The 26114-nt window shown below is 43.5% G+C and overlaps 1 protein-coding gene across 5 annotated transcripts in view; it reads left to right on the plus strand.

The window, feature by feature from the left end:
- HMCN1 (hemicentin 1) overlaps positions 1-26114 on the plus strand; it is a 356272-nt gene that overhangs the window by 24037 nt on the left and 306121 nt on the right. The window lies entirely within an intron of this gene.

A 26114-nucleotide genomic window follows, 5' to 3' on the forward strand; every position in this document is an offset into this window, starting at 1 on the left:
CCAGAAACAGTTTGGCTTCAGGTTTTCACTTTTGAAAATACTTGCTCCAGTGCAGTGAATCAAATTGCTCCCTTCAGTTCTTTAAGGGGTGGGGAAATGTTTGCAGAGTTAAATGAAAAAGAGAGAATGTCTTGTGTTACTGTAGTCACAGATAGATGTCCCACGCAGCTTGTGCTGGAGAGGGGCTCTAATCCATGACTGTAGGTTATTGCTGGATTCCTGCCATGTTGTTTAAATTAAATTCATGGCCTAGAGGGGTGTGTAAGCAGGAAGCCATTGTAATTTTCATGCTTTAGACACTAGTGTATTTTCATAAGCTGAAGTTGAGGGTCTCTGGGGACGCTGAATATCACTGAAACATTTCCTGAGTTCTCTTAAGCTGCACAATGGTATGTCCGAGAGTGGTTTCCAAGGGCAGAGCTTTCTGTTTAGTTAGAGATGTTGTACTGCAGCTCATTGAACCAATGTGATTTTGTACTTTTAGCTTGCTTTTTCTTTTCCTGTTGTTTCTCTCTAAACAATATAGTGGGGAAAATGTTTTGTTTTGTTTTTTTTGAAATAAGTGAGAAGTAATTTTTACTGTGATTTTAGTCCTTTCTATTAATGAATTCTTCTATGAAATAAAGCATATACTGGCTTCACTGTCACTGACTGGAAGCTAGTAATCAACACTCTAATGCAGCAAAGATATGAAATGAGTGCTTAATTCTCAGTTCCCACTTTTGCTTTTTATCTTGGACAGCACCTACCACAATCGAACTCAGCTCCAGAGCCTTAGGCATCACTGTACTAAAGCTAATCAAGTGAGTTGCTGTACTCTCTTATGCTTGAGAACAGCACCTTCATTTACTGCAGCAGGCACAACCACTTGGAAAAAGGGAGAAACGGGTGCCACAAGACCAAACCCCAGCTCTTTGTACTGGCCACAAACCTGACTTCTTCAGGAGTACATGCTTTGGCTTCCTGTGGGTGACGCACACTATTTGTTTGTAAACTTTTAAGAGGGCATTTTGGACACTGAGCTTCAAACATCAACATTTTTGCTGATGCGGATGTGTGAAGTAAAGGAGGTCTTTTTTGATGATCCTCTAGATCTAATAAACTGCTTGCATGCTCAGGTCCTTAGATTCTTTCACCTGCCTAAGACATAGGCCAGTATTATTATCCTTACCTGTGATGCAGAGAACTTTGTATGACTTTCCCAGTGAAAGAGCTAGGAACAATACCTTACCATCCTGACCCATGGTTCTATGTATAAACCACAAATCCAACTTTCCTTTCCTTTATCCCTGTCATGTTTCCTCCTATTTTCTTTGTCCCATCTCTTTCTTTATCTTCTCATTATCTCTCTGTTTGCCTGCTACCTGCTCATTCCTGTACCTTCCCCCAATTTCCATTGGTTCCTTTTACTCAATATTCCAGTTCAACCTGTCCCCTGCTCCCCCTCTCCTTCAATTCTTTCTCTTGATCTTTATCTTCTTTGCAGTGTTTCTGGCCTTTGTCATTAGCCAAAGTGAGAATATTATCGAAATGTCATGGCTCAGACCTACCTTACCTTTTGTAGTCTGACCACATACTATCAGAGTAGGTAGTTAGTGGTGATGTAATCGTGAGGTGTAAGCATAGAAGCAAATCTTGATATCCCAGAGACCAGGTCCCAGTCTTCATTATATGAAGTAAATTCAGAGTATTCTGAACTGACTTTACTTTGGATTTATATCAGTATACATCAGGTCAGAATCCAGCTTTAATTTCCCCAATGGCATTTATCAACTCTATGTTGGCTACTCCTCCTCTTCCAACTACCAGCACTAAGTATATACATAAATTTACGTAGTGAAAAGACCTGTTTTTTTATTAGCTCAGCTGAATTTCATTTTTTTAGCACAGTTTGAAGTTTCAGTGTAGTTGGTATTAGGTTAATTTTCATCATGGTTTCCCCATGTCTCAGTGTTGTCAATTAGAAATACGTAGGTTTAAATTATGTGGTGTCTATAACTAACGTTGTTGGGTAGGAGCCATCAACATTAGTGACACTTCAAAGCAATTTTCTAACTCTAAAGTCAAGAAAATAGCAAAAAGGTTGTGCCATAGAGGCATCAGTTAACCATTAATATAATGTGGTGTTTGAAATGCTAGCCACAGTTTTAGTGAACCAGATGTGTTATTGTTTTCCTTTTTTGTTTTTCCTTTTTCAGTTTTGTCTTAGTTTTGTAGACTTGCATCCCAGATTCAGTTGCAACCTACAATGTTCATTTGATATGAGACATTTGAAGCTTTACCTAGATCATGGGGCTTCAAACATGACTGGCAGACTTGCTATGGCCCACAGGGATATTCATCTGGGACTGTCACCTTCTCCAGGGCCTGGTATGGAAGAGGAGGAGCAGGAGTTGCCTCCTCATGAGGTTTACATCCTCTTGTCAGCCTCACACTGCTGTCATAGGAGCTGTTGGCTCAGCATCTACTGCAGCTACCACAAATTTACAGTTTCCCATTGCTGGTGGCTATAGAAAGCAGTGGCACTTGGTGACAGGGGTGAGCGGCATCAGTGGCTGCTGTAGGGGCCATGCCAACACTTCCTTCTAGAGCAACATGAGGCTCCCAAAGAGACATAAACCCACATTAAACTGAGGGTGGATTTGATTGAAATCAAATGATTTTAATCATGATTTAAATAACAATTGAAATCACTGGTCAGGCAGCCTTGATTTAATCTCATATGAAAAACTAGAACTCTTGGTTCCAAAATGATACCATTTATTGGACCAACTGGAAAATGGCAAGAAAATTGTCCTTTTCTGCAAGCTTTAGGGATCAAAGACCCTTCATCAGGCTCTGGGAAAAATATAGATGGTACAAGATAGTAAAAAGTCCCCATAGGTAGGAAATAAACTTCATTTTTGCAGAGGGAGCTGAAGATGGAAGGCTGTCCCTCTGGGTCCATGACAGTGTTTTTGTGAACTGTGTTGAGTAGCTCTTTGATATGTTGATCATGTAGAATTCCTTCCCTGTAGGTGTCAGATGGCAGGCAGAGAGGTAAAAGAACTTCCTTGTTGTTCTCCAGTTTAAAATCCAAAATTGGCTAAAATTCAGCATCTTCCATGTTTCAGGGGTGGACTTGGTAGCCATGTTGGTCTGAGACAAAAAAAATACAAAAATCTAGAACTCTTGGTTCCAAAATGATACCTTTTATTAGACCAACTGGAAAATGGCAAGAAAATTGTCCTTTTCTGCAAGCTTTCGGGATCAAAGTCCCTTCGTCAGGCTCTGGGAAAAATGTAGATGATACAAAATGGTAAAAAGCCCCCATAGGTAGGAAATAAACTTCATTTTTGCACTGTTTTCTACAAAAGGTACATTCTTTAATATCCTTTATTCATTTAACTTCTTGAAACTTTGCACTTTTAGAGAAAGGTAAAGGCTTGACTGTGTGTACACAAACTTACAGAGAGACAGTAAGGTTGCTGTGTGGGTAACGTTATCAGGGCTGTTATGTCTCATCTCCATTTACTGCTGTTAATAAGGATGCTATCTCTGGACACAACAAACTCTCTCTGTGCCTGAAGAAGGGTGTTTGTGCCTGAAGAGTTGCAAAGAACAATTTTTCCAACTATTTAGTTGGTGTAATAAAAGATATCACATCTACCCAATGAACCTTGTCTGCTTATGATCTCTGGAAACACAAATCTATAGTCTGAGAACTAAAATTAAGCATCAGAGAGATCCTTAATGGGATCTTCTAGACCAGGGACAGGCAGTTATTTCGGGCGGAGGGCCGCTTACCAAGTTGTGGGCCACATGGGTAGTTCTGCCCCTTGACAGGTGCCCTGCCCCCTGGTCACCATCTTGGGACTAGTGTCCCAATGTCTTGGGCCCAAAGTCTCAGGGCCAGCACCAGTGTGGTCCAGAGCAGGGTGCAGGCTGGCAGGGGACTGTGGAGCCAGGCTGGGCTGCACCACCAGGGAGAGGGGGGAGCTGGCCTGGCTCCATAGAGTCCCTGCCAGCTGGGACCCTGTACCCCTGCCACCCTGCTCCCCGCTAGCACTGGCCCTGGGACATGGGTGTGGGTCCTGCTCCTGCACTCACTCATTCCCAGTGCCCCTGCAGCCCTGTGGTACAGGCAAGGGGCAGCACACAGCCCGACATGCTGCTCTCTGGCAGGGAAGGAGCTGGTGCTGAGCATGGGGGAAAGACGGCCCCTCACCTGCCCCATGGCTGGCATTCCCTGCTGCAGCCACTGAGCAGTGAGCGGCTGCAGTGTGGGGTACCAGCCAAGGGTGGGGGAGGAGCCACTTCCCCCCCATGCTCAGCCCCAGCCTGGGCCCTGTGCCGGCTCTGGGCTCGCCCATTGGGGCTGCACCGCCATGGCAGCAGCTGTGTCTCCCGCACTTGTGCTGAGCAGTGTTGGCTGCTGTTGGCTGCTACCCCCTGCCCAGAGCTTGTGCACTGGGCAGCAGCAGCAAAAGCTGCCCGGTGCGGCAAGTGGGGGGGCTGCAGCTGCTGCCAGCATGGTGCAGCCCCGACCGATGCAGCCCCGACAGGTGAGCCCACAGCCAGTGCGGGGCCCAGGCTGGCAGCGGGGCAGGTTACAAGCTGTTGCTAACCATGAAAAAAGTGGCCCCTCACCCGCCCTGTGCCTGGCGCCCTGTGCTGCACCCTTTTGCAGCCTTCATGGGGCTGCCTGTGCCAGCTCCTCCCCTGCCCTTCCCCCCGCTTTACCTGAGCTTCCCACGCTGGTGCAGCCACCTGACTCCAGAAGTCGCTGGTGGGGCGGGGCCAGGTGAGCCCTGCTGTTGAAGGAGCACTTCAGGGCTTCCCCTGGGTCCTACTGACATTGGTTCCTGTCATCTTTGACAGGAACCAAGGACAGATAAATTTTAATTTTCTAAATTTTTTTAGAGGCCCTGCAGGCCAGATAGAATGGCCTTGCAGGCTGGATGCAACCTGTGGGCCATATTTTGCCCACCCCTGTTCTGGACTGAGCACTGAGTTCCACTGGGTGGAGTTGTTTTCTTTAATCTTTACTAATCTGTAGAGGAGCCTTTGGGATTGGGCTCCTAATATAGTCCATGGCTTGTTGTGACCTATTTATAAAACTTCTAAAAAGGTTACATATATATATTTTCCATTATGTTCTCTTTATATGTTTATTTTTTTAAGGACGCATCTTAACAAAAAAGTACAATTAAATAAAAAAAAAAAGATTAAAATACCGCCCCCCTATTTTTTTTATTTAAAAAATCATTGCTTTTTATGCACCCTGATTAAACCCCTGACTACTGACAGGGTTGACAACTCCCCTGTTAGCAGTGTCTTTCACTACTCTTGGCACAACCTTGACAAGAATTTGTTTGCCTTTGACCATTACCTCTCGTGCTGCTTGAAAGTGTGGTTATGAAATTCTTTGCTAAGACTGTGCTTTCTTGCTTGACTGCCATGTTGTCCCTGGTGAGTGTAACTAGGTATTCAGACCTCCCACTGCCAGGAGAGCTCCTCTTGGGTAATTGGGTTCTTAGTAATTGGCTTTAAGTTGCTCAGGAGGGTTAAGGTACTGGTTTAAAGGTCTAGGTGGCTGGGCTGTTCAGACCTCCTGCCCAAGAATCATATCAGGTATGAGGGCTACATCTGTACTGTAGAGTCCTAGAGCTAGGAACAGGGAGCAACCACAATCAAAACTTAGAGGGCTTGGTAGTATGTGGGATTCAGCGGTTGAAACTATACATTTGCCATAAGAGTGGTGTCCATTCAGAGACTGGGATAGTCTGAATTTGTAAATGTGAATACTGAGTGTGCTTATGGAAAAAAAAAGTTGCTATATGTAGTGCATTTAAGGGGAAAAAAGGAACTATAATCTGCACTCACATCCAATGAAGTATTAAGTCTACTTAAAATATGTAGGAAAATATTAATTTGGTCAGTAGCATCTTTTATGTGGAAAAAAATAAATTCTAAAAGCATTCAGAAAATTATGTATACTGTAACAGACTCATTGAATTTCCTAGAGACAATAGTTCTTATAGTACTGCAAAGTGCTTTTATGTTTTTTGCTATAGCATTATCTTTAGTAGCAATCATAAACACAAACATTTATTTTATGAAGACTTAAATTAAAAGGCAAATAGGTACAATGAGATATTCTGTTTCTTGCTTAAATTCACAAGAACAAGGACAATCGAAATAAGACTAGCTTCAACTTAAATGTATGTTTTCCTATACAGTATATGCACATGTAACTGTTCATTATTAATGGCAGTTACATTCTTCAGAAGAAGAATAGACTGACTTGGCCTCAGTGTGACAGGTTTTATTATTTATATATACTTTTATGTGCTTTATATGACCTATTCATTGTTATATTTTGTCTTTCTCTCTTTACATTGACATAGTGGATTTGTGGTTTAGATGAGGTTAGTGTTTTAGCATTGTTCAAGTCTTGCCAAGATCCTTTGTTAAATTCCATTAGCTTTTAAAGTCTCTCTATGAGAAACTTTGCTTAATTTTTTCCCCTAATAAATTGAAGAAAACAAGAAGTGCAAAAGTATTGTGTCTGATTGCACTGCAAGTCAGAAATACTTTGTTGAAATCAGCAGGGTTGTGCTAGTATAAAAGAAGAGAAAAAAGTGAATCCCATGTCATCAGGGGAGGACTGGAAGTGGATCTTCTGGAGAGTCTGGAGCAACAGGGAGAGACCGGATGCCCTGGCAGGGGTGAGTGGTGGCAACCCAGGGAGTTTGGGTGCCCAACTAAAGCTGGCTCAGAGGAGCCAGAATACTCACTTCTCCAGCAGCTATGGTTCCTGGATGACACAGACAGAGACTGGGATGGTGGTGAGCCTGTGGGGAGAAGAGAGACAGAGAGGTGGGGAAAGCTGTGAGTAATCCCTAGGGGAAGAGGCCTGAAGTAAGGTATGCCCAGGGTATAAGAGTAGGTGAGTCAGGTCAATTTTGAGGCCTCAAGAAGGACAGTAAATCTTCTGAAGAGGACTGAGTGCATATTCTAACTTGGACTGAGGATAAGCAGGGGCTGTTGCCCAGCTGTGGTTGCTGACTGAAAGGTAGCCCTCGCCAAGATGTAACATTTCATTTGGTTGGTGTTAGGTGGGATGTAGGGGAGGTGGAGCCCCAAGACCAAAGACCTGCATGTGAGATTAAAGAGGGAACCAGGGGAGGCAGGATTTAAGAACTTCCTCCTTGTAATAACTATTCCAACCAAGTCATGGCAGGTGAGATTCCCTGGGGACCTTACCAACTCACGCTGGCAGGCAAGCTGTTGACTTGCAAGGGGACAGGAGTGCCTGATTGGCCTGAGAGAATCATAGAATCATAGAAGTAGGGTCGGAAGGGACCTTGTAGATCTTCAAGTCCGACCCTCTGCCTGGGCAGGAGAAAAAACTGGGCTCAAATGATCCCAGCTAGTTAGGCATCAAGCCTCCTCTTAAAGACCCCCAGGGTAGGAGCCAGCACCACTTTCCTTGGAAGTTGGTTCCAGATCCTGGCCACCCTAACTGTGAAGTAGTTCTTACAGATGTCTAATCTAAACCTAGTCTCCAACAACTTACGGCCATTGTTCCTTGTTATTCCAGGGGGCGCTAGGGGAAACAAGGTCTCTCCCAAGCCCTTCTGGTCCCCCCTAGTGAATTTATAGACTGTCACCAGGTCCCCCCTCAACCTTCTCTTGTGAAGGCTGAACAGGTTCAGGTCCTGCAGTCTCTCATTGTAGGGTCTGCCCTGCTGTTCCTGGATCATTTGGGTGGCCCTCCTCTGGACCCTCTCAATGTTGTCCACATCCCTCCTGAAGTGGGGCGCACAGAACTGGACACAGTACTCCAGCTGTGGCCTGACCAGTGTTGCATAGAGGGGGAGGATCACCTCCTTGTCCCTGCTGGAGATGTACCTGTGGATGCACAACAATGTCCAGTTAGCCCTGCCAACCGTAACCTCGCATTATCAGCTCATATTCATCTTGGAGTCAATAATGACTCTAAGATCCCTTTCTGCCTCTGCACTCTCAAGAAGGGAGTTCCCCATCTTATAACTGTGCTGCTGGTTACTACTGCCCAAGTGCAGCACTCTGCACTTGTCAGTATTGAAGCGCATCCTGTTTTTGCTAGCTCACCCCTGTAACCTATCTAAGTCTTGCTACAGTCTTTCCCTCCCTACTAGTGTGCTCACCTCACCCCAAATTTTGGTATCATCAGCAAACTTAAACAGGTTGCTTTTCACCCCATTGTCCAAATCGCTGATAAAGAAATTGAACAGCGTGGGCCCAAGAACTGAGCCCTGGGGGACTTCTCTGCCCACTTCTCCCCAGGTCGAATATAACCCATCCACCACCACCTCTGAGTACAACCCTTCAGCCAATCTGCAATCCATCTGACTGTGTAGGCATCAATGCCACAGTCACCCAGTTTTTTAATGAGGATGGGGTGGGAGACGGTGTCAAAGGCCTTGCTGAAGTCCAGAAAGACTACATCCACGGCAACACCTGCATCCAATGCTTTTGTGACCTGATCATAAAAGGCACTCAGGTTGGTCTGACATGACCTGCCCCTAATGAAACTGTGCTGGTTGCCCTTGAGCATCATCTCTGAGGCTGGCCCATTGCAAGTGTGCTCCATGATAATCTTCTCAAAGAGTTTTCCTAGGATTGAGGTAAAACTGACGGGCCTATAGTTGCCCGGGTCCTCCCTCCTCCCTTTTTTAAAGATGGGGACCATGTTGGCTATCTTCCAATCATCTGGCACCTGGCCTGAGCACCACGAGTGCTCGTAAAGCCGTGCCAAGGGCCCTGCAATAACTCCAGCTAGCTCCCTCAGCACCCTGGGGTGGAGAGCATCTGGACCTGCTGATTTGAACATGTCCAGCCTCTCCAGAGGCTCTCCAACCTGGTTCTCCCCAAACTGAGGTCTGGAGGCATTCCCCTTGAGTCCGTTTTGCATCATGGTGGGGAAGTCCCGGTCCCTGCCCAAGAAAACAGAGGTGAAGAATTGGTTAAAGAGGTCTGCTTTCTCCTCTGGCGCAACCACCAGGTTGCCCAGAGGATCTTGCATGGGCCCCACATTATCCGGTGCTTTCTTCATCCTCCCTATATATTTGAAAAAGGACTTTTTATTATCTTTGATTTTGGACGCAAGTCCTAGCTCTATGTCCGCCTTAGCTTTCCTGACAGCCCCCCTACAGGCCCGAGGTATACTCTTCTTTGGAGATAGCACCCCCCTTCCACTGGGTATACGCTGCCTTTTTGGCAATCAGGCATTTCCATACACTCTTTGTGAGCCAGGGGTGCTTTCTGGCACTCCTGCCCCCCTTGCTTTTTGTTGGGATGGTCACCCCTTGGGCCTGGAGTATCGTCTCCTTAAGGAACGACCACTCATCTTGGGCACTGAGTTCCCCTGCCCTAGAGAACCCCAGTGCCTCTTCCACTAATCTCAACTCATTGAAGTTGGCCCTCTTGAAGTCTAGGGCTACCACCTTGCTGCTGGGCCTTGACACCCTGCACTGGATGGTGAATTCCAGCAAGCGATGATCACTATCACCCAGGTGGTCAAGGACCTGGAGGCCCCTTACCAGGTCATCGCCTGTGGCGAGCACTACGTCCAACAGGGCATTTCCTCTGGTGGGACTGTGCACCTCCTGAATTAAGTGGAGGTCCTGTATCTTGGCCAGGAACCTCCTGGAACGGTCTGACCTGCCTGACTGTTCCTCCCAGCAGATGTCCGGGTAATTTAAATCACCCATGACAACTACATCCATTGCCTTAAGTGCCTCTGCAAGCTGGCCTGAAAATTCCCTGTCCAGCTCCTCTCCTTGGTTGGGGGGTCTGTAGTAGACCTCCACCATTAGATCCCTCTCCCCATGGCCCCCTTTTATCTTGACCCAGAGGACAAAATGTTCGGATGAGTGCCATGGTAAATTACATGTATCTTTCTCAAAATTTGTGTACTTATAAAATGCTGCAAGGTGAGAGGAAGGACAGCCTATATAATATATAAACGGCCATTATAAAATATCCTGAGACTAGGTTAGCACAACTCCTATTGACTTACTTTGTGGAATTCCTCCTTTCAATCATTTGCAAGAATTTGCCTTTTGGAATGTGAGGTCCCTGAACCCAAAAGCATTAAAGTGCAAGGTGTCCAATAGGTCTGATTCTACAGGATCCCAAAGAAATGAAAATCTAAGATTTGTATTTTCATTTTACATTCTTTTCAAGTGCTTTAGGTAATTCCAATTACCTAATACCTGTCACTCAGATATCTACACTTTAGGAACTAATGTTATTAGAAGACAAAATCTATGGTTGGTTCAGTCACACAAATGTATTTGAGGGATATGAAAAGCCTGTGACAATGTAAAACAGATACAGAAACCAAATTCTCAGCCCCACCCTAATCTGGTGGGTATATCTTCTCAGCTACAAATCTGATCTCCTGAGACAGAAAAAAGCATTCTAAGTTCTAATTAGAGGTGGCCAAATAGTTAATGGAAAACAATAACCCTTATGAATATTGGTAATGTTTCCATTAATATTTTCCTGTGAAAATTGTTTTTATTAGTCAGTTATAATTCTGACTATTGGAAAGCTATCCATGTGAGAGTTCATTTCTCCAGAAATATACTTGTACTTCCCAGACTTGTTTGGCTGTGCCATCCAGAAAGTGAGATAACGCTGGAAAAGCATTGGATCAAGAGAAATTTTAAGTTAATGTTGTACGTTATGTTCTAGCTGAGGTTAGCTGTCTGAACAATGCCTAGTTAAATTATTCTGAACATTAACTACTGATTCTAAGTAAACTGAAAAAAAAGTTACTATATAACATATTCATACCTTATCAATTGCACTAATTTTCATGTTTTGCAGAAAGTGTTTTGCTTAAAAAGAAAGGAAGAAAAAATAATGTTCTGTTTCTCTTTCCCTGGACACCTGCTCTTCGAATTATGATGGATTTTTTGTAGAAGCAGCAAAGCCAATGGAATTCTATAATGTAGTAACTCTAAATTTAAGACACAGATAATATTTAAGGTGAATAGAAATGTTTCCTTTCCTGCCTGGCTTCCTAGAGTGCTCAAACTTATGCCATTGCTTTTTCCTTCTTTGAAGTCCATATAACAGCTTTTCTATATCCATTGACCTATTCTTCTCACCCATTCCAGGATGCATTGGGTAAATGATGTCATATTCACTTATGGTTGGTGCCAGAGCAGGGTTTGTCCAAATGAATAACACAAGCCTACGTATAGAAGTTTTGCTTAATTCTTCTCCTATTAGCTATGGTTGCTGGCAGCTCTGCCAGGAGTGGTTAGCTGTGATGCCTGTATAAATGCTGTCCAAACTGGGGAGGTTACTCAGATTTGATTAATAAAGGCATATTCAGGAGACTTCCACCTACTTAATTTGCCAGTATTTCTCTGTGGTTGCCTCTTGTTGAATTCTATGCTTGGAAAAGAAATTTGCTATTTGTTGCTAACATATAAAAATATTCCAATTCCTCCCCACTCCTTTCCCATTAAATCTTTTTCATTCAATGCTTTTTAACTCTTTTGTCACATATCTAGTAGCTAAAGTTGGATCCAGATATTAGATAAATATGAAATATTAGAACGACGTGTACTGAATAGGTCTGTGCAAAGTGGCTAGTATTTACGTCAGATTTGGATTTGGCCAATTTGGGGGGACAGTGATTTGATTCAGTGATTCAAATCACTGTTCTGAATCAATTCTGATGAATCTGATTCGGGAATTTGGCTGCCACCGTATCAGCTGAATCTCTGAATCAAACAGGCCCCATCCCTTGCCTGCTCTCCCAGCCCCATCAATGGCTGCCCTGCTCAGCATGAGCATCTTGGCACTTTAAAAACAAAGCCCTGCACTTACCAGCTCCTGCCAGGGCAGGGGTGGGGGTGGTGATCTCCGCTGCCCTGCACTGCCCTGCATAGTGTGGGGGACTCTGCTATGAACCTTCACCCCTGCCCACTTTCGCAGCCCTCCCCCATGGCTGCCCCACCTGGCCCTAGCAATCTGGCTCTTTAAAAAAACCAAACAAACCCTGCACTCACTAGTTCCTGCCCAGCTGGGGGTGATCTCCACTGCTCCTCACTGTCCCGCACTGCATGGGGGGGCTCTGCCATGAGCCTCCAGAAGCCCTGACAGCCACTGGAGCAGCTGGTGAGTATGTGGCTTTTTTTTTTAAAAGAATGGGGAGCTGGGGCTGGGTGGGTCAGCTATAGGGGTGGGGACTGGGAAAGTGGGTGGGGGGATGGGGACTTGTGGCAGTGCCCCCATGCAGCACGGGGCAGTGGAGGGCAGTGGGGATCGTCCCCCACCTGGCAGCAGCTGGTGAGTGCTTGGCTTTAAAAAAAATTTTTTTTAAAGCACTGGGATGCTGGGGCTGAGTGGGGCAGCCTTTGACAGGGCTGGGAGAGTGGGCGGGGGTCAGGGGGCACTTAGGGGTTGGGGCTTGGTGGAGGTCCCCCCCATGGTCCCCTCCCCCCTCTCCAGCTCTCCCCACTCCCTCCTTACCAGCATGGTGCCCGGGTCCAGCTCCCTGCTGTGGTGAGTGGGGACTGCCTAAATCTGTGAAGCTCTCTGAAACTCTCTGGATCTTTTCCGAATCGATTCGGAGAGCTTTGAATCAATTTGGACCTTTTTATTGATTCAGATTCACAGATTCAGCCGGTGAATCAGGCCAAATCTTCTCTGAATCGAACCAGCACCTGAAGTTTCACACAGCCCTAATAGATATGAATGAAGCATGGACAACTTTGGCTCAAGTCCTGCATCCAGTGCAGTCATTGGGAGCAAGAGCAAATCCATTGTATAAAAAATATTGTTTTAAATGGCTTCAGAGTAGTAACTTTCACAACATTTTTCATGAAAAGAAGCCTATTTATTACTTTTGAATAAAGAGTTGAGCAAACCCTATATATATGTGAAGACTCAGGTGAAGTTATTAACCAACCCTTCTGTTTTATATTATATTGTTGCCTAGGGCTAAGTGCAGATATTTGGGGAGGCTAAATTGGGTTCAGAATAGAAACTCAAGTTAAAATTAGCTCATTCTGGTGCCAACCTTATACTTACAGACCCAGTCTTAGTGACTGGCAATCAGTCTGACTGTACAGAAGTTCCATGCACACAAACCAGTCTAAAAGTCTAAAAATTGCAGAACACAGTTAAAGATAAACCTAGATCTATGTAGTATCAGACGTATTTAATTTAGATCAAACTGGTGCATGGACCTTCTGTACAGTTTCCCTGTGCAGCCCCATGGCTGGGAACACCTGGCCATTGGCCCCAGCCTTAGGACTGCCCTTTTCACCTCCTCTCCCCCCGCACTGGTCTGTTTTTCCCAGCCCATTGCCCACTGACCAGCCAAGCCTCTCAACCCTCATCCTACAAGCTGCTCTGAGTGCAACTGCTTTTCTCAGTGTACACCATTGCCAGAGCCAAGCAAGCAAGTCTCAGTGCGGGGAGGAGTGCGAGGGATGCGGGTGTACATTTGCTGGTGGAAAACCATCCCACCCAAGGGTTGTGCCTGCCTCTCCACCCTGCCTGTGGTTTGCACCTGCCCCCTCCCACCCATGGGTCATGCCTGCCCCCACACCCATTGCAGGCCATACCTGCTCCCCGACCCCATCCATGGATTCCACCTGCCCTCACCCCTTGTGGGTTGTGCCTGCCATCCCAAACCACCTGCAGGTAATACCTGCTTCCCCCACCCCACCCACCAGTTGTACCTGCCCTCCTCCTTCTTACAGGTCATGCCTGCTTCTCTACCCCAACCGTGGGTCATGTCTGGCCCCCCTACCCCACCTGTGGGTTGCCCCTGTCCCCCCCACCCATTGCAGGTCTTGCCTGCCCCCACACCCTACCCGTGGGTCATGCCTGCCCCCCTCACCTCTTGCAGGTTGCAGCTGCCATCCCCACCCCGCCCGTGGATCCCCTGAAGACCCATGATCCCCTCCAGCCTGCTGGACCCCTAACTCCCCTGCTAGCCCTCTCATTCTGACTTACCTGACATTGGACAACCATTCTGATTTGATTTAACCACCCGCTAGTGCCTCTTAATGTCTGTACTTAGCTCAGTTCATTAGCCCACTTTTCAGTTATCTGGGCCAGAGTGCTGCACAGGAAAGCGAGGAAGTGTGTGGAAGAAATCTTATTTCTGAACTGTAAGAACTGCTTTTTGGAGTCTGTTTCAGCCTAATGGCTGGTTAGACTCCATACTTGACCTACAAGAAAGATTTTCATGAGTGATTCAAAGGGTGCAAGAAGGATCCCAGGAGGTCATGCTGGAATTTTAGAAAAGTGTGATTGATAAACACTAGGGGCACATCTAGAAAAGTGTGGACGTTTGGTTCCCTGGGGACAAGTAGCAGTGGCACACCTTGCACTGCAGCTACTTGTCTCAGGGGAACACCCATGCCATGCATGCTTTGGCACATGACAAGTTACCATGGGGGTGGTAGGGGAGACTGGGGCCAGCACTGGGCTGGCCCCAGCAGCCTTACCTGGGGTCCTGGCAGCCTCCAAGGGCTGCAGCCATAGAGATCCTGCTGGGTGGAGCCTGGCTGGCAGCTACAGTGTATCTCCAAGTTGCCCAGCTCCATTATTTAGCAGCATGTGCTGCCTTAGTGTGTGCTGCTCTGGTTTTTCTGACCCATGGATATCCAGGGGGTCAAAAAAACCTGTGGGGGAAAAAAAAAACATGGAGCAGCACACGCATGGGCTGTGTGCCCTTGTAGTGCAGAGAACACCTGATTGTGAAGTATGTGGCACTGCAGATGTGTTTGTGGTGCCATATACCTCACAGCCATGTTTGTCTGGACATGCCCAAGGAGGGTAATATAATTAATTCTAAAAAACAGTGATTTATGGAAAACAGATTTTGTCCAATTAATTTGATTTTTTTAAATGGATGTTGCAAATTAGGTTGAAAATGGTAATGTATTTATGTAATAGAATCCTGCAAGGCATTGGTACCACACGATAGTTTAATTGAGAAGTAAGATAAAACAATATGCTTTTTCAATGATTCTCTATTTCAGCTGTAGCTATTGGACTCAAAGCAACTTTGCTATGGAAGAGGTCAAAGACCATTATCATAATGCTCCAATTTGTTTTTAAAATCTGTATATGAGACCTCTTTTATACATGTGGGTAAAGGTGCAATTGGATCTAATGTATGAGCCACACAATCGTGCCTCATGCCATGCCACATTGATACCTTATCATGCTTTATTGCTGGTGCAGGGGGAATGTAATTCTGGACTTCCCCTGTATTGGCAAGAAGCAGGCTGGGATCCCATGGCTGATATCCCCCTTTGCTGAGGCAGCTCCCAGCCACAAGGGCCATGCACAGCTAGGACCCAGAATCCTGTTGGTTGTGGGGTCTCTCAATACCAGCTGAGCATGCAGTGCAGTGTATAAATTTTTCTTTAATTTTTATTCACATAAACACACCCTCACCAAAAGCTGAATTAAATTAGTGTCTATAAGGGAAAATAGAATAACTGACTTTTGCAAAAGCCCCTTCATGTACAAAGAAGACAGATGAGTTACAGTACTATTTCTCTCTAACCCCTCAATGGTAGTAATATTATCCGATAACAGTAGATTAAAAAAATCAGGAAAAAATTAGGTTTGAACATTTGGCAGTATCCCAGTTTAAACTATTTATTTTTTAATACCTATACCTGTACAGTTTTTTTCACTTATTAGGAATGGGCAAGACTCTGCTTAAAGCAATTTGTATTTGTTCAACTATAATGATGTTACTTGGATCACAGGAGTAATATCAACAGGGTATGTGTAGATGACACGGGCATTAATGGGATCACCAAAGTAATATAAAAAAAAATTGAATTCTACAATATATTCTACAGTTTGACAGTTCCCATTTCCCTTCAGATTCCATAAGGTGTTAGCTTGAGATGAATGGGAAGAGCTTTGATGCAGTCATTTGAATTTTATCTTTATTAACATTTTAAGAAAGCAACTTGGGTTTCTAGCTGTCAGTTCTGTCTTGCATTAGTGCTGCTCTAGGAATTCATTTTATACTTTGAGAGTTAATGATGAAGGACTTGAACCTACTTCCACTGAAATCAATAAGAGTTTTGTTAGGGACTTCAAAGGAAACAGAATCATACTTAACATGAAAAACCAGATCCTCCACACAAAACAAAGTTCAGTAAACCGAATTCTAGGAGTTGTGTAGAGAATGTGGCACGACTTATTTCCTGGAAACAGCTCTCAGCTTACTTTACTATTGTTATTCTTGGAAAACAGTTCTCAAAGGATATTAATTGGGTACATCATAAAGCAGTTTATGATACTGAAATGCCATAGTTGTATGTGCAGTTTAAGGGCCAAAGATCGTTTCCATAATAATTTTATGCAAGGAGTTTTGAAGAGGTGTGGAAAGATTTATTTTAGAATCCTCATTGGGAAACTAAGCAGTAAATACTTAAACTTGTGACCATTGTACTGACGACAGATGAGTTTCAAAATAGGAAAAACTTTGTGGTTTGAGGGTTGTTTTTTTTAAAGGAATGCTTGTGTAGCTTTCTATACAGCCTTCTTTAAAGTATTTGCAGATAGTATTAGCAAAGTGTTGAAAAACAATTTTTTTTTGCCAACATCTGCATTTATTAGCAAAATATCCTCCATATATCCTCTAACTTTTGTACAAGTTGTAAAATTACTTTCATTGCAAGTCTCTCATAATTCTCAAAAATAATCGATATTTATCCCTTTTGAGTAAAAGATGTATTGTTTTGAAAACTTTGAAGAGAATTTTTACAACCATATTTGAGTTATGTGTAGGAAAGCTTCTACCTGTCATTCCTATATAAATCTTTCTACTTCAGAATAAAACCTTTATTGTAAGCAGGTAATGCAAAAAAGCTGAACTTATTAGGAAATTACTTTTCCATTGATTCCTTACATGTTCTTCAACTCTTATTACTTTAGGAGAAGTTCAGGTCTGACTGACTGTATAATGCTCGAACAAGAAGGTTGCAAGAAGGTTTACTGTCACAGTAAAATTCGCTTAGTGGTTCAACAGATGGTATGCTGGGTACTTCTTAGTTTTACTTTTTTCCAACATAAAATAAGAGAAAAGGGGTTAGAAGAGCCTGAATTGTTGATGAATGGAGAACCTAGGACTAAAATGACCATATGTTCTTGACATCCAAGAATATTCCTCTTTTCAGGGTATTTCCACATCAATTTAAATACAAAAGAATTCCCTATAGAATGGCTCCTTGAAGGAAACATCAGTGAACTTTGTCAGTGTACTGGTGGCTGCTTGGAAAATGAATGTGCGTGCCTCATGGACTTTTCCTTACCAGGCCTGTCATGTGAGAAGCTAAATCATTGATATAAGCAACTGTCAAGTGTCTTGCTCTCAGGAAAAAAAGGTAGTTGTATCTTTGTGTGTGTGTGCTTTTTCCCTCTTGACACAATCTTAGTACCTTGTGTATGACTGTCTATTTCATGTGGTTAGTTCTGAATAACGGTGTGGCTGGCACTTGTATTTTTTGGTTTAAAAAGTTGCACTAGTTTTAAAAAATTATCTCAGCATCTGCCCATCCTTCTATAAAATGAGTATTCTATTGATAAAAGCTTTCAAATAGTCAGAATCTTTTGAGTGGTAAGGTTGGAGTGAAGGTGTAGCTGTAGTGGGTCTAGAAAATATGAGAGAATCAAGGATTTTTTTAAGTAGATCTTATTTTGGACTGACTGTATAGAAGAATCTAAAGAATGGCACTTTGTGCCTGAAAGCTTGTCTAACTTCTCTATATTAATGGTCAAGTATCAAGTTGGTCCAATAAAAGATATTACTCCCCCCCGCCCTCTGCCAAAGCCTTACTTTTTGCAGCTTTTTAAAGGGTAACCAGTGTGATTCATTTCTGAAAAAGTTGTGACTTCTTTTTCCTTCAAACCAAACTGCGGACTTTTAATGCTACTCCAAATACAGATACATGCTAAGTATGACCTTTTAATTGAACTTGTGGTTAGGAGTGAGATTAATTGATCAGTGAGACCATTTCAGTCACAACTTGAAACCTTTATTAGGATACTTGATGGCAAAGACTTATTGGGCATTTATACATATACTTTTTTGTCCTGCCACACTCTGGAGATCTGCTGCTCTAGAGCAGACTTCATTAATCACCAGGCCACCCACTCCTGATTAATGAAGTCTGCTCCACATGCGAGCTGATGTGCACTGCGCTGTGTTGCGTGCAGTTGTATAAGTGGCAAAATGCACACAGAAAATGGTGGTGGTGCTGTAACAGGGGGCCTTCTCGGAGCCGATTTTCCAGTGGCCCACCCACCTGTTTCTGGGCTAACCACCTGCCTTCTTGTCTGCCATGCCTTGATAATAATTAATTAATTGTTGTTAATTAAGCAGGAGACTGCACATTTCTTGCCCTGATGCCAGGGGGCGCTATCTGTGGCTCTGTTCCTCCCCTACACCGCAGCCCAAGCCTTGCAGATGGCATCCAGATATTATCCATATCACCAGCCCCACACTGGGCCCCAGAATCCTACTAGCTGAACCCCACTTAACTCCCTCCATTTAGGCAGCCTATTCTGCCTTCATTCCTGGCTGCATAGCTCCCTGACCTGCTTCCCCCTTACAGGTGTGGTTGCCCCAGGACCTTCGGCTCTACTTGCCCTGGCTTACCTCCAAACCAATTGGAACCCCAGGCCCTCAGCTCTTGGGCGTCCCTCAGGGTGACCCCTGGCCCTTTGACCCTTCCAGTCCTGGCCCCAGCTTGGACCAGTCGGGGGATGTCAAGACAGGTTAAGAGTCTATGGTCCGACTCTCTCTCTGGGGTCCACCTTCTAGACCCTACAAAGTGGGTAACCCACCGGGTTGTGGGGGCTAGGGGTTAAGGCACCCCAACCCACCTTTCACCGGGGTGGTAACTGGCCTGGCATTTCCTGGGGGCTCCCACACCACTGAGAGCCCCACCAAGCCACCCACTCCTGGCAGAGTGCTGTTTTAGGTCATGCCCAGGACCAGGAGCCTCCTGACCGTCCCCTACAGCTCCTCCCTTACCTCCAGTTGATACCAGTAGCCATGCAGCCAGGCGATGTTGTTGCCTGCTCTTCCAGTAGCAAAATGCCCTGTTTATATGGGGAACCCTGAATCTAAAATGGCTGCCCTAATCAGGCATCTGCCAGCTGCTGTCTTCTGGCCCTTAAAGTGGCAGGCACAAACAGTGCCCTGCCACAGGTGCACTTCTGAACTAAAACAATTTCTAGGTGTTTTAGTTCAAAATGGCCCCACCACCATTTTCTCAGTGCTGACATGTATTTTGCCACTTATACAACTGCAGATATCACCATGCTGGGTGCTTGCATATGTAAAAATGCCCGTTGGTACTAATAAAGACTATGTTTACTCCACCTTGGATTCAGGAAGAACAGGCAGGCCAGGCATCTCTGCTTCCCTGGGTCTCTTGCTGAGCTGGCTTTTCCTGCTGAGCTTTGGGAAAGGTACAATTTGTTGCTTGCCCCAAGCCCAATATTTATTGATGCTTGATTTGATATGCTAATAATTGAATCTCTGATTGCTTTTATTTAAATTTATTTATTTCACTGGAACTTTTGGCACTGGAGAGAACCAGATTTACTGGCCCTGGGAAAGGGGTCAAGGGATCACCTTAGTTAAGGCTCTTTACTTGTAGGTGTCTGACCCCAGTCTGTTAATCCTCCAGAAATCTTTACTTTAATCAAGATTATATTGATAATCTGCCTACTCTGGACATGTTCAAGAAGCATTTGGATGATTATTTCATAGATTACATAGATTTTATAGACATTAGGGCTGGAAGGGACTTCGGAAGATCATCAAGTTCAGCCCCCTGCCCCAGGTGCAGGAAGTCAGCTGGGGTCATAGGATCCCAGCAAGATAAACATCCAAATTTCTCTTGAAGGAGCTCAATGTAGGTGCTTGAACCACCTCCGGTGGCAGGCTATTCCTGACCTTGGGGGCTCGGACAGTAAAGAAATTCTTCCTTATGTCCAGCCTGAAATGGTCTTGCAGGAGTTTATAACCATTTGACCTTGTCATCCCTTGGGGTGCTCTCGAGAACAATCTTTCCGCCAGATCCTGGTGAACCCCCCTGATAAACTTATAGGTGGCCATCAGATCGCCCCTGAGCCTGCGCTTTTCCAGGCTGAAGAGTCCCATAGCTCTCAGCCTGTCGTCGTAAGGTCTGTTTTCCTGACCTCTGATCATGCATGTGACTCTTCTCTTGACTCTCTCCACTTCATTTTTGAATTGAGGAGTGCAAAAGTGGACGTAGTACTCCAGCTGCGGCCTCACCAAGGCTGAGTACAATGGGAGAATGACATTCCGGGATTTGCTTGAGATGCTTCTATGGATGCAAGCCAACGTTTTGCTCACTTTACTAGCTGCAGCATCACAGTGAAGGCTCATATCAATCATGGCCCCCCAAGTCCCTTTCATCCATAGTGCTAACCAGTGTAGCACTGCCAAGCCTATAAGGATCCTCCAGGTTTTTCCTCCCAAGGTGGAGAACCTTGCATTTTTCAGTGTTAAACACCATCAGGTTCTCATCCACCCATTTCCTGAGTCTGTCCAGGTCAGCCTGGATCGCCCTCCTGTCCTCAGCTGTAGATGCTTTACCCCAGAGTCTGGTATCATCGGCGAACTTGGCCAGTCCACTTCTGACTCCAATGTCCACAAAATTAATGAAGATGTTGAACAATATAGGTCCAAGGGCAGAGCCTTGAGGGACCCCACTGGTCACAGGGCACCATGATGATTGACTTCCATCAACCACCACCCTCTGGGTCTGACCAGTGGATCGTGGTGGACCTGAGGCCGCAGTTGGCCAGTTTTGCCAAGAGGTGATCATGGGATACCAGACTGAAGGCTTTTTTGAAGTCAGGATATATGACGTCAATTCTTCTCCCTTGTCCATGTGATAGGTCAACCTGGTTGTAAAAGGAAATAAGATTGGTCAAGCTTATTATCTTGCTTGGCTCATCTGATTTCAGCTGATTTCCTGCCCTTTGGGCAGGGGGCTGGATGTGATGATCTCATGAGGTCTCTTCCAGCCCTAGTATCTATGAAATGCTAATCAATTGAAATTTATATTTTTCAGATAGCAGAAGGGAGGATTTCTTATTTCCTCCATGACTTGCCTTTTGGCTCTTGGTCAGTTATCTTGGCTACTATCTGTGGCCTCTGACCTGACAAGGCTGCTTCGTTCTTTCCCTCCTCAAGGCTGCCTTTGTGTCTATAATAATTTTAACTTGTTAGCAAAAATACATTTATTGTAGCAAAATAACTATTAATACATTTGGGCACCTTGGTAATTAACGTTTTAGGGTGCAATTGTAATACAGAGTATTTGGGATACAGGCTATTGGCTTGTTGTTCAGTCATATTTCTTCAGCTTTCACTTAGGTTCTCTGAAAATGGTCAAGCCTGACATCCACACTTTCCCTGCAATTTGGTTATGATTTGGATAGCATATCTTTAATTCAAGTTATACTGCTGTTTGTTACCCATACCTTATGCTGCACAGATCTATGCATGGCTACACTAAGTACCAGCTTTGAACTAACTTTATTAATAAATAGGAAGAACATTACATAACACCAGACTGTAATGTGCAATGTCTAGAAACTCCAGTAGCTGGTACTTCCTTACTTAATCCACTACCTTATGCCAGAAATGACTTCTTGAGGGCTCTCTTCCTAGATCCTCTAGAATCTTGATCAGTAACTCAAAGGAATGTACCCTGGATGTTATATTATATTACATTATGTTTTATAATATTGACCATTTTAGTCTTGAGTTGAAAAGACAGTTTTCAATCCTGTTTAACTTCATATTATAAAAATAAAATATTTCCAAAATAGTACTGAGGACTTTGTAGCAGTACATAATCTTGCCCAGGTCTTTTGCTTGTGTTCCTCTGTGAGCACCATTATAAAAATTAAGGGACTTGCCAAAAATACACAGCAAGAGATGAGACCAAAATAATTGCAGACCACATTCTCTTGCGCTTAGCTAAATTAGAAATATAGGAAAAATGTAATGGTAAGTAGGAACTGGATTTTATTTCTAAATCGCAGAAAGAATGTCATTAACTGAGCAAAATAAAACAAAAAAACAAAAAACAACCTAATGATTCTGTCAGATGTTCCATGTCTGTTAGGAACGTAGACAATTTAAGTAAATAGCTGTCACTGTGTGCTGTTCAATACAGTGAGGAACCATTGGCAGTAGTTCTTATCAGTTGTTTATTCTTTACTAGAGACTGAAGGAAGCAAATTAGTCAGGCAAAGCTTGCATGTCATAGAGTGAACAAATGCATTTTTCCTATGCTTGCTGGTACTTTAGCTGAAAAAAATATATCTACTCTGAAAAAGAGCTGGATTGACAACCTTGTAAAATGAAATCTTCTCTGCATGGGAGAGGTACACTATAGGGAAAGCAGTAATGCAAATTTACTCATCTGGCCTCACTGACATGGCTCACTGCTGGTCTAAATGGACCACCAAGAAGTGAAAGACTTGCACAGTCTCAGTGGCTCCTTCAGTCCTTTGCGACCGTCAATAGATTTACCAGCTATGGCGGTGGTTTTGTAATGGAAACTTCCAGTGTCATTTCAGAAACTGTCTGCTGGATCCTTTACTGAGAACAGACCTACAGCACTGTTGAAAAGAATTCACTGTGTAGGAAAGGAAGATGGGTAACTCACAGATGCCAGGTTCCTATAAGATCAATTGCTCCCCACAAAATGAAAAATTGTCTCCTATCAGCCCTTTTCAGTTTGAAGCATTTAATTCCCACTGGCAGTTTTCATTTTTAACCACAAGGAGTCAAGTTTCCTGGCCAGTAGCTTTCTATGTTTCTATGAGTCGGTACAGAAGATAAGTTTCTTGTCTGCCAGTGCAACCAGAGAAGAGGATGTTCTTGTAAGTAGTATATTTTTCTTGGAACTAGATTCAAGCTTTAAGTTTAAATGAAATCTTACTTCATTAGTTTAAATCCCAGCTAATGACTTTCTTATCTCTGATTCTCTATTGGCTACTATGTACCATTATCCCAATTAGAAGCATTCAGAGGTTTTGAGAATTGCCCAGTTCAGAGAAGAGGGACTTTACCATGTACTTATCTCTATTTTGAACTGATGAACCTACTTTTTAACTCTTATTGTATGAGGTTTAGAAATCATTGCAAAAAACATGTATTTTCTATCAAATAAATTCAGCACTAATTATAAGGTCTCTATGCCTCTTATAAGTTTTTGTGTACCAAGAATTTTGGAAAATAAACACATTTTTGGCATTGCAGTTTCTCTCTTGAGAAAGATCAAAAGCATGAAAAATGTGAAATACCTTTTAAGTAACAAATCAAATGCCTCTGAACTTCTGCATTTCAGGTAAAGATTAGGCAGTAGGCTTGCTGTATTATGTATACTACCATAGGGCATTTATATATGTATGTCCTCCGGGAATGAGGAGAGGGGAGCTTTAATTAGAGAGGCTCTCAGAGTGTCTCAGAGCTTTAATTAAAGTGCCCAGAGCATTTTCTGTATCAGTGTCCCTGCATTTAAAAATGTCAGTGGGGGCACCTTAACTAAAGCTCGTCAAGCGAGTTTTAAAGACCCCCTCCGCCATTTTTAAGTGTGGGGATGCTGATACACGAGACGCTGGAGTCTGCTGCGGTGCAGTAATTACCATGCTCCACCATACGATTAATCTAGTCTGCTCCAATGCACTGTAATTATAGCACATTGGAGCAGCCTCGCTGCTCATGCATAAGATGCCCCTTGGGCCTAGGAGTATTCATCATAGACCAGGAGCCCAGTGCACTAAATGCTATGCAAGCACAGAATAAAAAAATGTTCCTCCCAACTCCAAAGTTTTTACAAGAGATGATGGATATAAAAAAATGGGTGAGCTCAAGGAAACAATGAAAAAATATTCAGTATGATAAGCAAGGATCTCAGCACAAGAGTAGCCTCCCTGGGCGCATTCAGATGAGCATGCATGTGAGGTTTGCAGTGTTGCAAACTGCATGCACCGCAAATGCATGTGTTCACTCTGCTGCTAACTAGCAGCATGGTGTGGGTTTTTTGACACTGGGATAATAAAACAGCCTTTGGGATAGCACAAAACCTTTCAGACTTAGACTTTTTAAGAGTCCATTACAGCTAAGTGCTCAACTGTAACTGAAATTCAACGAAAGTTGAATATTTTGAGGAGAGTCAGCTCCTTTGAAAACTGCAGCCTGGCAAAGACGCACTGACCTTTTTCATTATTCTCCTCCAAATTGCTCCATGATACTTACAAAAAAACTTAATAGGCTAGTGGTACCTGGCATGATGATCAGCATTATCTCATTTTCTTACTTTCTGTTTGTACCCATCTCTTGTGCTGTGCTTTAAATTTAGCTTATAAGCAATTTGGGATAGAGATTTTTTTCTCTTCAGTGTTTACATAGAGCCTGGCTCAATAGGATTCCGGTGTATATAAGCCAGGGCTCCTAGATACTAAACTAATAGAAAAAAACAGGAAATAACCTAAAGACGTGTCCTTAATGTTTATACAATTCTGATATCTTCCCAAGAGCTTTAGTCCCTATGGCTCATTCATACCTTAGCTTTTCTTCTGAAGCTGCAAATAAAGGAAAAGAGTGCTGTGAGGACGATGACTATGATGGATACTTGTCCAGAGAGGACTGCATTAAAACTGCCAAGACTGGTTGTCAGCCATCAGATGGGAACAGCTTTCATAGGGTATCTATCTGATTTTGGTTTAAATAGGCAATCTAAAGGTCAAAGATTGTTTCCAGCCTGACTCCTTTTTAAGCTGATTTCCTGCCATAAGCTTATTTATCTGATTTATATGCTACCTTACCCAAAAAAAGTTAAGGGGGGTAATATAAGGTTTTATATTTGAAACTTTTTTTTTAGTTTCAAGTGTGAAAAAAGTGACTGCAACTGAAAGAAAATGTATGTGTAAATAGTGGGGATTTTTCTTCTTTTGTTATTTTTTAACCACTCATTTACGAGATCATTTAATTAAAATGATCTGTTAAAAGTTGTTCATTGCAGTTCTAGGACTTTTTTGGAATTAATATAAACCCAGGCAGAAGTCAGAGAGCCAGGAGTATCTGAATCATCAGGGAATATAATTAGGAGGACATTTTAAATAATTTATTGAATACTTCTAGTGCTGAGTCGTTTGGCAGCCAAGGCTCTATCCAATGCATTTTGTAGTCCCTGGTGGAAGACTCTTTCCATTAGTTTCAGTAGGCTTTGAATCTGGCCCCAAGACAAAAACTGTTGATTGTAAGGAGCATTCCTAAAGCTGCTTGTGCTTTCATGTTCCCAGGTAGACATTTATTATTTAGATGTTTTCTTGTAGAGATGAGCACTGATGGCTGATTACTGTAAGTGCCCCCTGTGAAATGGAGGGAATACACATCTGGCATTGACTCCTGTGTAAGTTAGATATTGGGTGTGTCTACATGTGTAATTTAATGCACAGTAGCCTATTTATTTTACTGTGCACTAAGGCATCACATAACAAACAGTGCGATTATGGCAATGTGCAATAAAATAGGCTACTGCGCATTAAGTTTCACTTAAAAACCATGTGTGTTCATTACTATGCATGAAGGCAGCCTAATCACATTGGAGGTACTAAATTTAATGAGAATTACAAAAAGCACCTCAATGCATGGGTAGATGCACCCACAGATGGCCTTAGAGACCTTATATTACAAGGTTTGTTCTCTACATTGTGGTGTTTTTGTACTTTCCTAGGTTACACTCTTGGGGACTGTTACTAAGCTTTCACACACTCTTCTCTGGAGCTTGTTGTAATCAGATAAAAATGTAGAGCAACATTTTCTTACCTGTCTATTTCATTAAAAAAATTGTCATTTTAACCACTTAAAATAAATGTGTACATGCCAGCTGTCTGGAGGAACAAAAATACACAGTGTAAATTGAATGGTTTTGGGTTGTAGATATTTTCCTTTGCATGGTGACAACTATAAGGATCAATGTCTGTCTGACAGTAAAAAAATTAGTCAAATAAAA

The sequence above is a fragment of the Crocodylus siamensis genome, chromosome 5, assembly GCF_052110815.1.
Source record: "Crocodylus siamensis isolate JL-2025a chromosome 5, ASM5211081v1, whole genome shotgun sequence".
NCBI classification, from domain to species: domain Eukaryota; kingdom Metazoa; phylum Chordata; order Crocodylia; family Crocodylidae; genus Crocodylus; species Crocodylus siamensis.